This window comes from Lemur catta, chromosome 5 (genome assembly GCF_020740605.2).
Source record: "Lemur catta isolate mLemCat1 chromosome 5, mLemCat1.pri, whole genome shotgun sequence".
NCBI lineage: Eukaryota > Metazoa > Chordata > Mammalia > Primates > Lemuridae > Lemur > Lemur catta.
Window position 1 is genome coordinate 69,703,986 of NC_059132.1, and position 15,807 is coordinate 69,719,792.

At 34.3% G+C, this 15,807-nt stretch overlaps 1 protein-coding gene across 3 annotated transcripts in view; it reads right to left on the reverse strand.

Moving 5' to 3' along the window:
* Window positions 1-15,807, reverse strand: part of ANAPC10 (anaphase promoting complex subunit 10) — a 60,388-nt gene that overhangs the window by 22,632 nt on the left and 21,949 nt on the right. The window lies entirely within an intron of this gene.

The following is a 15,807-nucleotide window of genomic DNA, read 5'->3' on the forward strand; positions in this document are numbered from 1 at the left end:
AGTATACATACTTATCCAAACTGTCACTGCCAGTGCTCCCGGTTTCCAAGGCAAAAGTATTGTCCATTATGCTAGGTTGCAAAGAAGTGAAAAGCTGTTTAATGCCACTAGGTGTCATGGTATTAATTTCTTTGCAAAAAAGGATTTTTAAAACAAGTTGAATGATATTTTCATACCATAGTTTTTGTAAACTATTTGATCTAGTGAGCCAACTTAACATATGTTCAAGCAAAAGTCAGGATTACCTCATTTTGCTTTATAAATTTTCAAACAGAAGCAATTTTTTCAATTGTTGCTCAAATTGCCCTGAAAGCAAATGCCTATCATAGGAATGCACCTTGAGCATTTCCAAAAATTAATTACTACTCCCAAATTCCCTGCCTTGAGATTGGCTAGGGAGACTCTCAGGGCTTCATTCACTTCTTAGTGGAAAAGTCTGCATAACTACTTATGCAATTAGGATAGACAACACTTTCCTGAAAATACCAACATGGCTAAAAGTCATGGCAGTTAAGATGAATAAATAACTTTTTAAAAAAAAAATGCCCACTTATACCCCCTACTCTATAAATTTGTAACTGTAAATATTGTATATTACTTTAAAAAAATACATCCTGCAGAGAAAACATAAGGCCAAGAAGTAAAATTCAAAGTCATCCATATTATTACAAGCTTTGCTTATTTTTTAAACAAATCAAATAAAAATAAATCCCACAAGCACAAAAAAATTCATGAACAAAATACAAAATCCAAGTTAGTAAAACTATTACTTTAATAAAGAAAGATCTAATATTTGACACAATGGACTAACATGTACCCTAGTAGATTTTATGCTATTAACTACGTAATATCAGAAAACTTAAATTGCTAAACTATTACTTTACATATGCCACAAAACAATGCCACTGCTGTTGCAGTTTAAAAGGATTAAATATATATTTAATCCAATATCAAAGAAAATTTCATTAAAAGAAATAAAAATAGTAGATAATCTGCATGAGGTGTTCTCTCTGTTCAACTGTGAATAGTTGGTATTGAAATGTCAAATATCAATGTTAAAAAAAAGCAACACTTCATGCTTAGATCAGGTAGTAAGGGATTGGATCCAAGACAATCTATTTTCTTTTACTTGAGTATGCCTTTATATAGATGAGACACATTTACACATTTATCTAGCATTTTCCAACCTTGTGTATTCACGTATGGGTAAGGATAAAGCAAGAAGCCATTATAAAGCTAAAGGACAAAAGAAGTAAAGAAGGATATAAACTTATATAGACTTAGAATCTACTATGTATTAGGTATATGGTAGATGTTTTTAAATAGTTTATCTCATTTAGTTTTTACAACCACGCAAACAGGATAAGCACTGTGGTCCTCATTTTTTAAAAGTAAATAAACAGAGGCTCAGAAAGAACAGAAAAAATGTCCTATATCACAAAAGAAGGAAGTGATAGTACCAAAATTCCAACTGTGATCTGACAGACTCCAAACCCTATGATTAAAGCAGCATGTGGCAAAGACAATCTAGAAACATGTTCCTTTCTCTGGCTTAGGTCTCATCCTTCTGTCCTACTCTGAAAACAATATTTAAAACCCAGATTGCAGATTATGAAACAGGCTGGGTTTTTCTCCCTGAAAGCCAAGGTTAGAGAACTCTGCGTTCAATAGTAAGTACAATATGACTCTAGGGGAATATCAGCAAGTTTCAAATGACTAGAACTTCAGGTTAAATGGAGTTCAGTGAGTCATCTTAATTCCATGCTACTGATAATCTTGATCTTGGTCAACAGAAAACTTTCAAATCTGAATTCCATATTTGCCTTAGATAGTTCCCTCTCAACACAAGGTAACTCTTCATACAAAAGAAGTATTTTAAAGCCAAGAACACTTCTCAATGCCTTTCACTAAATTTCCTCAGAGAGATGATAAAATGATAAAATTTTAAATTTGATAAAGCTAATGTTTAACAACTAGATTTTATAAAATGTCTGAGAAGAATTTTGACTCAATTTTTACCCTTTTGTCATCTTAAATGTGAAGTGACTACCTAATTAGTGAGGTAGAAGAGTGAGGGCAGGAAGAAATTTCTTCTCATTCCACAGTCTGATCTTATTTCCTAAAGTGCCTTCCTTATCATACTTAACCTCAGCTTATCATCTTTGGACCATGATAAGAAGAAGCAAGTTGTGGGTCGCCTAGATTCCTCCAAGGTACATTACATTCCCTTTAGTGATTATCATCTCTAAGATCACATGCTTATATTAGAAAGTAGAGCTGTTAGGGTAGAATCAATTTAAGAACTAATCTGCCTTGGACTCTTCTGTAAAGCTAAAACAGATGCCCCTCCACTATCTTTAAAATAAATATCAAGAGCCATTGCAGAAAAAAGTTAACACAAATATTAACTGAGCATCTATATGCTAGGTACTTAGCCACAGGGTGATCAAGACAGATAACATCCTTTTGCTAATGGAAGCTATCATAGATTTGTGGCAGCTGAAAAGAAATATGCCATAAAGTGACAAAATGCATGGCTAAGGGCTAATATTAGCATACAGAAAATATACATATATGTATTATACACACAATTGTTACCAAATAGGCCACAAATTTGGTTCCAAGGTTCCTGGCACTCAAAAAAAGTGGGCATCTGCTCGGATTTTATTGAGAATTTTTGCATCTATATTCATAAGAGAAATTGGTCTGTAGTTTTCTTTTTTTGTTGCATCCTTTCCTGGTTTTGGTGTCAATGTTATGTTGGCATGGTAAAATGTGTTGGGGAGAATTCCATCCTTCTCGATATTGGAGAATAGTTTATGTAGGATGGGCACCAGTTCTTCGTGTGGTAAAATTCGGGTGTGAACCCATCTGGACCAGGGCTTTTCTTTTTGGGAAGGTTTTTTATTGCTGTTTCGATTTCAGTTCTTGATATTGGTCTATTCAGGAATTCTGTTTCTTCCTGATTGAGCTTGGGAAGGCTATGTGTGTCTAAAAATTTGTCCATTTCCTCCACATTTTCCAGTTTGTGTGCATAAAGATTCTTGTAGAATTCATAGATAATATCGTGTATCTCTGTGGCATTGGTTGGGATTTCTCCTTTCATGTTCCTGATGGAGGTTATTAGAGATTTTTCTTTTCTGCTCTTGGTTAGTTTAGCCAGAGGTGTGTCTATTTTGTTTATCTTTTCAAAGAACCAACTTTTTGTTCTATTAATTTCCCTTATGGTATTTTTGTTGTCCTTTTCATTTAATTCTGACTTGATCTTAATAATTTCTCGCCTTCTGCTGAGTTTGGGGTCGGTCTGTTCTTCTTTCTCCAGCTCTTTGAGTCTATTAATTAGGTTGTCTATTTGTAAGTTTTCTGTCTTTTTGATATAGGCATTTATGGAAATGAATTTCCTCTCAGGACTGCTTTAGCTGTGTCCCATAGATTTTGATAAGTTGTGTCTCCTTTGTCATTTAATTCAAAGAATCTTTTGATTTCAGAGACAGGAACACTCATACACTGCTGGTGGGACTGCAAACTAGTGCAACCCCTGTGGAAAGCATTATGGAGATACCTTAAACAGATTCAAGTAGACCTACCATTCGATCCAGCAATCCCATTATTGGGCATCTACCCAAAGGAACAAAAGTCATTCTATGACAAAAACACCTGTACCCGAATGTTTATAGCAGCACAATTCACAATTGCAAAGATGTAGAAACAACCCAAATGCCCATCAATTCACGAATGGATCAGTAAATTGTGGTATATGTATACCATGGAGTATTACTCAGTTATAAGAAATAATGGTGATATGACATCTCTTTGGTTCTCCTGGAGAGAGTTGGAACCCATTTTATTAAGTGAAGTATCCCAAGAATGGAAAAACAAGCATCACATGTACTCACCAGAAAATTGGTTTCCCTGATCATCACCTAAATGCACATTTGGGAATGATACCAATTGGATATCAGGCTGAGGCAGGGGGTGGGGGGAGGGGATGGGTGTATGCCTACATGATGAGTGCGTTGCGCACCGTCTGGGGAATGGTCATGCTTGAAGGTGCTGACTCGGGGAGGTGGGGGGTGGGGGGAGGGGATGGAGGTATAACTACATGGTGAGTGCCAGGCGCACTGTCTGGGGAATGGACACGCTTGAAGCTCTGACTCAGGGGGATGGGCGGGACATAGGCAATACATATAACCTGAACTTTTGTACCCCCATAATAAGCTGAAATAAAATAAAATAAAATAAAATAAAATATTATTTTAATGTTAAAAAAAAGTGGGTATCATTATTGGTTCTGACAAAGTACAAAGATTCTTCTACTTACAAACAGATTAGTTTCCAGAAGACCATCATTAAGTCCACTTAATCACATGTGCAAATTTTTAACTACAGAAACAACTGCTAATACCATCTACTAGTTACTGAAAAAGTTGACATATTTCTCCCCCTACCCCAATGGATTAATACTAAAGAGAAAATCTACAAAAGCAATTTTATAAAATCATGCACCCAAAATATAATATTTATAATAGCTACAGAACATGCATGTCTTTCAGTCTCCAATTTAGAAAAAAGATAGGAAATTCAACTATTGAGGGAGTAGTCTGAAGATCTAAGAATATGCCTTTAAGACTATTGGCATTACAGTTATTTCTTACACAAGCCCTGTGTTTAATACCTCTTTGCTGTAATTTCATAAAACATAAGAATTTAAAATTTGAGATAAAGTATTGAAGTTTTAGCAATTATATCTAAAATGGGTATAAGCATACCTCAGATGTATTGTAGGTTCGGTTCCATACCACCACAATAAAGCAAATATTGCAATAAAGTGGGGCAGATAAATTTTTTGGTTTCTCAGTGCATATAAGTTATGTTTACAATATACTAATAGTCTCTTAAGTGTGCAATAGCACCATGTCTAAGAAAACAATGTGCATACCTTAATTAAAAAACACTTAATTGCTAAAACATGCTAATGATCATCTGAGCCTTCAGAAAATCATACTCTTGCTGCTGGTGGAGGGTCTGTCCTTCATGCTGATGATGACTGCTAAGTGATCAGAGCAGTGTTTGCTGAAGGTTGGGGGTGGCTATAGCAATTTCTTAAAATAAAACAATTAAGTTTGCAACATCAATGACTTTTCCTTTCATGAAAGATCTCTCTGCAGCATGTGATGTTGTTTGATAGTATTTTACCCATAATAGAACTTCTTTCAATGTTAGAGTCCATCCTTTCAAATCCTGCCACTGCTTTAGCAACAAAGTGTATGTAATATTCTAAAGTCTTTGTTGTCATTTCAACAATGTTCACAGCATCTTCCCTGGAGTAGATTTCATCTCAAGAAACTACCTTCTTCGCTCATCCATAAGAAGCAACTCTTCATCTGTTCAAGATTTTTTTTTATTTTAGCATATCATGGGGGTACAAATGTTTAAGTTATATATTGCCTTTGCCCTGCCTGAATCAGAGCTTCAAGCACATCCATTCCCCAGACGGTGCGCATTGCACCCGTTAGGTGTGAATACACTCATCCCCTCCTCTTCCCCACCAGCCTGACACCCAATGAATGTTACTACTATATGTGCACCTAAGCCTTGATCAATTAATACCAATTTGATGGTGAGCACATGTGTTGATTGTTTTTCCATTCTTGTTATACTTCCTTTAGCGGAATGGGCTCCAGCTCTATCCAGGACAATACAAGAGGTGCTAGATCACCACTGTTTTTTGTGGCTGAGTAGTACTAGTTTTATCACAAGATGGTAGCAATTCAGTCACATCTCCACATCTTTTATTTCTAGTTCTGTTGCTACTTCCCTTACATCTGCAGTTACTTCCTCCACTGAAGTCTTGAACACCTCAAAGTCATCCATGAGGACTGGAATCAATTTCTTCCAAATTTCTGGTAATGTTGATATTTTGACTTTCTCCCATGAATCATGAACATTCTTAATGGTATCTAGAATGAATACTTTCCAGAGGTTTTCAATTTATTTTGTTCAGATACATCAGAGGAATTGCTATCTATGGCAGCTATAGTCTTATGAAATATATTTCTTAAATAATGAAAATTAAAAGTCAAAATTACTCCTTGGTCCATGGACTGCGGAATGGATATTGTGTTAGCAGGCATGAAAAAAACATTAATTTCCTTGTACACCTCCATTAGAGCTCTTGGGTGACCAGATGCATTGCCAATGGGCAGTAATATTTTGAAAATCTTTTTTTCTGAGCAGTAGGTCTCAACAGTGGGCTTAAAATATTCAGTAAGTCATGCTCTAAACAGATGTGCTATCTTCTATGACTTGTTGTTCTGTTTATATAGCACAGGAAAAGTAGATTTAGCATAATTCTTAAGGTCTCTAGGATCTTCAGAATGGTGAATAAGCATTGGCTTGAAGTTAAAGTCACCAGCTGCATTAGCCCCTAACAAGAGAGTTAGCCTGTCCTTTGAAGCTTTGAGTGTAGGCATTCACTTTTCATCTCTAGCTATGAAAATCCTAGATGACATCTTTTTCCAATAGAAGGCTGTTTGTCTACATGGAAAATCTTTTTCTTAGTGTAGCCACCTTCATCAATTATTTTAGCTAGATCTTCTGGATAACTTGCTGCATATCACCACTTGCTGTTTCACATGGCACTTTTATGTTAGGGAGATGGCATCTTTCCTTAAAGCTCATGAACCAACCTTGGCTAGCTTCAAACTTTTCTTCTACAGTTTCCTCAACTGTCTTAGCCTTCTTAAAATTGAAGAGAGTTAGGGCCTTGCTCTGGATTAGGCTTTGGCTTATGGGAATGTTGTGGCTGGTTTGATCTTTTATCCAGACCACTAAAACTTTTTCCATATCAGCAATAACTCTGTTTCACTTTCTTATCACTCTTGTGTTAACTGGAGTAGCACTCTTAATTTCCTTCAAGAATATTTCCCTTGCATTCACAACTTGGCTAACTCTTTAGGGAAAGAGCACTAGCTTTCAGCCTGTCTTGGCTTTCAACATGTTTTCCTCACTAAGCTTAATCACTTCTAGCTTTTGATATAAAGTAGGAGACATATAATTCGTCTTTTCACTTGAACACATAGAGGCCATTATAGGGTTATTTATTGGCCTAATTTCAAATATTACTGTATCTCTGAGAAGAGGGAGGCCCAAAGAGAGGGAGGGTCTGGAAACGGTTGGTTGGTAGATTAATAAGAACACACATAATATTTATTATGTTTGCCATCTTATTTTGTTGCAGTTCATGGTGCACCAAAACAATTACAATGGCAACATGAAAGATCAGTGATCACTGATCATAGTAAGAGATAGAATAATAATGAAAATCTTTCAAATACTATGGGAATTAACAAAATGTTACAGAGACACGAAGTGAGCACACACGCTATGGGAAAAATGGTGCCCACAGACTTGCTCAATGCAGGGTTGCCATAAATCCTCAATTTGTAAAAAACAGCATCCGTGAAGCTTGATAAAACAGGTAATTCTGTGTAATACTTGCTCAGTGAACAATGAAAATAGATATAACATTTTATAAAAGAGATATTCATTTCACTCATGAATCTCAAAGAAACTGCATTTAGAGGAATAAGCCAAAGGCCACATAGCTATTTTTGTATATGGTTATTGTAAAAAGGGACATTCTATATAAATAATGTATATTGATTGGCCAGATTCCCTACAATTAAGTGAAAGGAGAGAAAGAGCAAAAACCAAAACTTTGGAGGATATTACACTTTCCGAGAAAAACTTAATTTAAGTAATCACAGAATATCTTTTCTTCAACCTCAGAGAATTTCACACAGTCTGATTACTTTGGTTACCTCATAAAAAATTGAAAAGCCGTATAAGAATATAAGATTATTTTAAATAGGATTTTTAAAAATTAGAATAAAATAATACCACATGATCTCACTTATATGTGCAATCTAAAAAAGTTGAACTCATAGAAACAGAGAGTAGAATGGTAGTTCCCAGAGGCTAGGAGGCTGGAGGGGTTGGGGAGATGCTCCTCAAAGGACACATACAAAATTCCAGTTAAACAAGAGGAAAAAGCTCAAGTGATCTACTGTGCATCATATGACTATCCAATACAATAAGAATATACTGTATACCTGAGAATTGCTAACATAGTAGATTTCAAGAGTTATCATTAAAAAATAATAAGCATGTGAGGTAATAGATAGGTTAATTAGTTTCAGTCAGTCCACAATGTATATAAATATCAAAATATCAGTTGTATATCATAAATATATACAAGTTTTATTTGTCAATTAAAAAAATAAAGTAAAATAACACTAAATAGTTCATAGAGTTAGAAGCTATATATTTTCAAATTTTAGTTGTCTTCTAAATACAGGTAAAATAAATATACTAATATATTAAAATAGTATTTTAGTTGTCACTAGATGTAAGTTTCTATTATAATTAATTTTCTTGATTTCTATTATAAAATTGGAATATTTTCCTATAGAAAAAAATATTGGGGTACTCATTTATTATAAAATCTCATTTGCTTAGCAGCATGTATATCGTCTCTGGGAAGAAGTAGGAAAAATATAAGTTGTCAGTGTGCTATAACTATTATTTTATTTGAGCTCAATGGGCCAGGCAAACTCTAAGGAAACTTTTTATCCTGACTAGTGGGGAGGGAGATTGAGGGAAGATTATATATTTTGAATCTGAGGGATCTGTCACTATGTGGTGGTTTTGTTTATTTGGTAGCAAAGAATGAGAACCTATGAGATAAGACCCAGAGCAAGAGTTTAAACTCTTCATTATCAGAAATAAGTAACAGAAAATTCACACAGCTATTTAGGAAACACCATGTTAATTTGAAGAAGATCCAATTTAATCTTTAGGCTCAATAAAGATAAGATAGATAGCTAACAAATTATCAGAACAATTTCCCTACTACTGCCTCAAAGTTATGGTACCACTTAGTCTGAACCTAAATCTTTTTTTCTCATTAGAAGTTCCTTGAGAGTCTCCTCTGCCTAGTGCTTCTGTCCTACTTAATTAAGCACCAGAAATCAAGATCAGCTGTGGACCATTCAATTAGCTAATTATCATTCTTAAGCTCATTACAAAGTAGACAATTCATTCTAAAAAAACGGTAGGGAGATAGCTGAGCTACAGTTTTTGTTTTCTACCATTAACTACAATTTCAAGCACAAAGGAAAAGACCCCCAAATAGCTAAACTCTTGTATGACGAATTCTCTTAATTCCTTTATGAAGGAGAAATGGCCATGGAAAAGTATCCATTGTCTCATGTTGCCAGTTTCTACTTCAATATTTTCACTCCTTTATCCTGAAACTTGAAGATTTCATTGATTTTTCATTTACCACATGTAACACAGGAGGCTGAAAAAAAAATAAGGCCCCTGAATGGGCTTATTTCAATTAAGATATACTTTTAAATTATAGTAAAATGCTTCAGCAGGTAGTTTTTAGTAAGATATCAGCAAGATTTCTGCTGATGCTACTGTTATAATCAGGGACATGTTAGTTGCCAGGAATAGAGAGTCAACCAAAAGTTACCACAAGATGAAGGGACTTAATGAAAAATTTATTTTATATATATCCATGGACCCTAGAAAAAGTGACTAATCAGGTATGAGAGAGGTCAGTAAATAAAGACTATCAGAGGCACCAGCCATTTGTTCAACTCTATTTTTCTCTCTCCTGGTTATCTGTGTCTATCTTTGCATCTACTCTATTCATTCTACACCACAGTACATCTTCCCATATCTTATAGTTTGTGCTCATCTAACTTCACCACTTCAGTTTGCACATGGCCCATCACCTTACCCACCCTTCTCCATATCACTCTCTCTTTGTGTCCGCTCTTGCTGCTACCAACCTTGCCTCTGTTTCTTGTGAGTTAAATTTCCAAGAGAGGCCCCCAAAGATTAAAAATAGAACTTTCATATGATCCAGTAATCCCACTTCTGGGTATATACCCAAAAGAGTTGAATGCAGGGTCTTGAGGTATTTGCATAACCATGTTCATAGCAGCATTATTCATGATAGGTAAGAGGTAGAAGCAAGCCAAGTGTCCACTGACAGATGAATGGAGAAACAAAATATGATATATACATACAATGAAATATTATTCAGCCTTAAAAAAGAAATTCTGTCACATGCTAAAACATGGATGTACCTTGAGTACATTATGCTAAGTGAAGTAAGCCAGTTGCAAAAAGACAACTATTGTATGATTCCACTTATATGAGGTATTTAAAGTAGTCAAATAATTTACGGTAACAGAAAGTAGACTGATAGTCACCATGGACTGAGGGGAGGTGGAAATGGGGAGTTGTTATTGAATGGATATACAGTTTCGGTTTTGCAAGACTTTCAAAAAAGTTCTGGAGATGTGTTGTACAACCATGTGAATACTGTATATTTATTACTGAACTATATAGTTAGAAATGGTTAAGTTGGTGAGGAAAGAATGTAGGTTCCCCACCGATGGCTTTTAATATTTAACAGAACTCGTGCAGGTTTCTTTTGAATTTAGAGATATAGATCAAAACAAAAAAGCTGATAGAAATACAAAGCACAAAGGGTATTCTTAAGTAGCTCCTTTTGTGTAGATGGTCCTAAGTCTTAAGACCAGTTTGATCTGTTTTAAGCTTCCTTAGTTGCCTTAGTATTCTTTAGTTAATTGTAATACTAAAGTTCCCACCTAATGGGAAGTCCTGTGCATGCTTAACCTGTATTGTATATAAATACACAATGATACAGAGAGAGAGCTCTGTATCACTCGCCAAAAAGAAAATTAAGACTCCACAAACAGGCAGGTAGTGCAGGTCTTACTCTCCGAACAACTCCTGCTGCCACCCAGAAATGAGGACCCAGAGGATTCCTATCTTGACAAGGGAGGACAGCCATGTGTAAGAAACCTCTAATATATTCATATAACTCACCAAGGTAGACTGGTCTGGGTCATTTCTTTGGTCTCAGCACCATCTCAGTTTGGAGGGTGGATTTTCCATACCATCCTGGGATTTTCCCGAAACAGTTGGTACATTTAATTGCATGTGTTTTTTACAATTGAAAAAAAGTTTTAAAAAATGTCTGAGGGAATCTGATTTGCCCAGATAATCTTTTTAAAGCAAACTACACAAGCACTGGCAAGCCTACAGCCTAACTGCTAGTATATTTATTTAATAACTCTTTTATTAAATCCCTACTATTTCAGACACTGTGCTAAGGTTCCCAGCCATGTACCCACTCCTGCTCTGGTCAGTAGGCCATACCTGCTCAGTATGCTTTCCTTACAAGAGGAGTTGATAATCTGTATTTCTAAAACTACATCATTTTCACTTTTGTAAGTGCATATTTCTATTGAATTATATCCTGTCACAGGGTTAAACAAAGGGCTTTCTAATTTTGTTTTTTTACATTTTCTTTGCCCTGGGCTGTTACCACTGCTATTCTGCCTAAAAGAAATAGTGTAGTTTTTCTGTAACTGCTATAGAAGATCACTTGAAAAAAGTAACCTTACAGCACAATGCTCTTGAAAGAAACCTCATCAACTTCTTACTTTAAGTATTCATTAGCTGTACAAAACCTTCCAAATCAACACATTATGAAATAAAACAAGAATCCCCCTCAGAATCATCTTTTTAGCACAAATATCATAAGATGGAATTTCTGCTATTAAATCATTTCTTCAACAAAAATAAATTTAAAATAAATAAAATTTTAAAACGACCCAACACAGCATTTCATTAGTCTCCAATCTATAAATTTAGAAACTACTACTCCAAAGAATGATTACACTACTTTCAATGCAAGTTCAGAACTGCATTGAGTAAATTGCCAAAACATTTCAGTCCCTATCTAACTGGCTACTAGTGACCTCTTTCAGCTTCTGTGACATCATATATTGTTAATTTTCTTCTCATTTTTCTGGGAGTTCCTCTCAGCTTTCTTCATTGGATAATCGTTTTTTTCTATCCAATCCTTGAATATTGGCATTTCCAAGGTTCCAGCTCTAACACTTTTCTATACTCCCTGAGTGAATTTAAACCCACAACTAAGCTTCTACTTACACACTGATGATTCCCAAATCTATACTTCTAACCCAGACTCCTTTTCTCAGTCCAGATCCTTACACTACCATGTACCATATACCATACTACCCATAGGCTACATACTGAAAATCCCTCCATTTGAGGAGACAGCAGAAATCAGTGACTAAAACTAATCTCATTACCTTAACACTTCTCTCTCTGTCTCTCTCTCTCTCTCTCTGCCTCTCCTCCCCTCAGAATGTTGCTTAACTAACTCTGTATGGCATTTCTAGTAAATGGCAACTTTCAACCAGTTGCTCAAGGTTGAGAATTCTAGATACCCCCCTTCTACCTACTCAAACCCTACCCAATAGTTCCAGTATATCCCAGGTAGCTATCAGTCACGAGTCCTTTTGATTCTATTTCAAATACATCCCTTCCCCTTGAATTCAACTACTGTAGCCTTAGCTAAATCTTCATAATTTTCACCTACATATTACCAACCTGGTCTTCACATTGCTCCAGCCCCAGCATTTCCATGATTAAACTTTATCAATGTTTCCTCATTTAAAGTCTAAACTCCCTAGAAGTCTGACAGTAAGTATAATCTGACTTTTGCCTATACATGTACACTGAAATGATGATATATTAATTTCCCTACAAGAATATAAACTCCTTATGTACAGGAGCCATGTTATATCACAATAAATGTCTTGAATGAATAAACACTTCTCTGGTTTTTCGTGCCACTCCCTCACACCTATCCAGCTTCCAGGTACACTAAATTACTTGCAGTTCTGCCATTATGGCATGCTAATGCACTTCCGTACATTTATATTCATTGGACCCCCTTCTAGAAAGCCACCACTTTATTCTGTACCAGAATCAGCTTTATATTTATCCTTAAGAGTCAGCTGAACCTTCACTTCTTCTAGAAAAACTTCTAAAACCATTGCTCCTAATATTTCATTGTGCTACCATAGCCCTCATATGTATTTTCTAGACTATATTGTAATTGCTTATTTTATTGCCTGTCTCTTCCATCAGACTATAAAGTGCTTAAAGGCAAAAACTATGACTATCTTTGCTATATTCCCAGTATCTAACACAGTACCTGGCACTTAGCAGGCCCCTAAATAAATATTTACAGAATAAAGCATGAATCTATTTGTATGGAATGCCAGACTACATCTCTTAAATAACCAAATCTAAGTTTGTGGTCAAACAAAAAACAATAGATACAAGAATATTTCTTAAAAATATATGATATTCTTCTGTACAACATATTTTAGGCTCAAAAGGAAATATACCTCAAATGCATAGTTACCTCATTTTGGAAGTAAGTAATTATACAATTACAAATAAAAGTTTTCAAAAATTCAATATATTGCTTTTAGAGAGGGATAAAAGATGACATTTCTAAAAATGATGTATATCACACCAAAATAGTCTATGCTGACTTCAAAGATGAACTAAAGTTAGTTATAACAACTAATTTTTAAAAAATTCTCTTTTAAACTAAATTCAATTAAAAAAATTTTTCCCACAGGCTCAGTAAATCATACTCTCTGTCTTATCAAACCAATTTATGTTTGTAGATACCACCTAAGTCATTCCACTTTATATCAAATTGTTTAAAATAGGCCCCTCATAAGAAAGTAAATATAAGTAGATTTTTAAATCAATGGATAGAGCCAGAGCCTTTGTCTGCATCTTCTTATTCTACCACACACATTAATGGAACTCAAATTATAATAGTAAATATTATCTTAACAGAAGAACTGACTTATTAACCACTTCTGTCAAAGTACCATATATGGACTTACATAGCTGTGCTACTGATTTAAGACATAAGCAGAGAGCCAAAGGCTCACCCACATGGAAGAAAGGGATGATATCATCACAGCTCTCTTAACATTGAAGACTTACTTCAAGCCTCCTCTTCGAAAAAAAAAAATCACTTGGTAACAGCTTTATTATCTAAAGACAAAAACAAGGTTTAAAATTCACTTACGTGCTCAATCTTGTGCTCTATCAGTATTTCATCCTTTCATGGCCACAAATTTTAGAAGCAAAGCACTAACAATAAACTAAAAGATAACTTTCACATATGCTGAAAATATCTGCTTAACCTTAACAAGTTGTTTTTCATATAACAGTACAGAAATAATTCAAAAAGTTGTCACATCATGCCTAATAAATCACTTTAATTTCATATTTAAGAACAAAAAGTTCTATAATAATTTTTTAAAAGAAAAATAACTACCTAGCAAGTTGAAGAGGAAGTTTTCTTGGATTTCAGCTAGAGATGCTTTCTAAAATGTTATAATGGTCACATCTAAGATACAGTGTTATTTGGTTCCACATTCTAAATGACAAATGATTTCCCTCACACACTATCTTCCCTTCTGAGAACCAAAGAAAAGAACAACATAAAACCAAAACATAATGCTAAAATACAAAGGATTTAAAGACTTTAAAACACCCCTGATTTGAAAACTTTTCTTGAATAGCATGACTTCCTGCATAAAAGTAACACAACTGAGATGAAGTATTCTCCAAAGACAACGATATGAAGACTTTGAAAGGCTAAATTCTCACTTCTATATAGAAACAGTCTCTTGTATGGAAGCAATAAATTGCAAACATCTTATAAAATGTTCTTAAATTATTGGTTTTCCATTTGTGTTGGTTGAGAAATTTTGACGACAAGAAAATAGAATGAAAAGCATAAATAAATTCAATTTTGTCATCAAAAACATTCTATTTGGCCCAACTCAATTTCAGTATCTTGTAATTGTTTGGCAGAAAGTCCATTTTAAGTTTCTCCTCAGGTATAGAGGTTAAAATACACATGCTAGTCTATTAAAGGAATTGTCTGATCCCTTTGTAGAAATTTATCAATAAAAGTTACAAAGATCTAGATAGAACACATGCTTTGTAACTGAAATGAAGGAAAATACATATGACAGAAAAAGAATAATTTTTGTATAAATAGAATAGCCATTAGCTATTCTCATCTTAAACTAATTTTTAAAAAGTTACTTCAAATCAATACAATTATAAAAAAATAAGTATTTGGAGAGTTTCAAGTAAATAAATTCATAATTTCTAGTAAAAAAGGAAAACCTATTAAAATACTCCAATACACACTACATCCATCCTCCAGTGGGCAAGCATCCATGGAAAAATATAAAAAGATTTAGTTGGATTTTCCACTCAGTTAAATCAGTCCTATAACTAATGAAATGATGGCTCTAAAAACCTCATAAAAATTCACACTATTTTAATGACTTGTCTTAGCATCTGAGTTAGAAGAAACAAAGATTAAAAATAAAATTAGATATTGTGGAGGAATAATGTAAAAAAATCATGATCTACTGCATTTTTCCTTAAAAAACAAAGTGCTATCAGACTCTTATTTCTTAAACTTATAAAATAAAAAAAGTAAACAGAATAAATCACACTTAAAGACTTATAACTAAAAGATGAAAACATCCTTCATATCATGAACTGCAAAAGGCTAGGCACTAATATTTTAAAGCAATATCCAAAAATTATGGTTCCTTAGTGAGAACTATGACAGAAAAGCAATATGTTCATTAAGTTTTTCAGGAAAACAACTTACATTATCACCTGGTAATATTTAGTATTACTAGTCTCATGGGGCTATGTGGTCACAACACAGAAATATAAACAAGCTTAGAAAAAATTAAGAGACTACCTACAAGAGCCCATTTTCTATATGGCTAATGTTTCAGCACTTAAATGATATAATAGAAG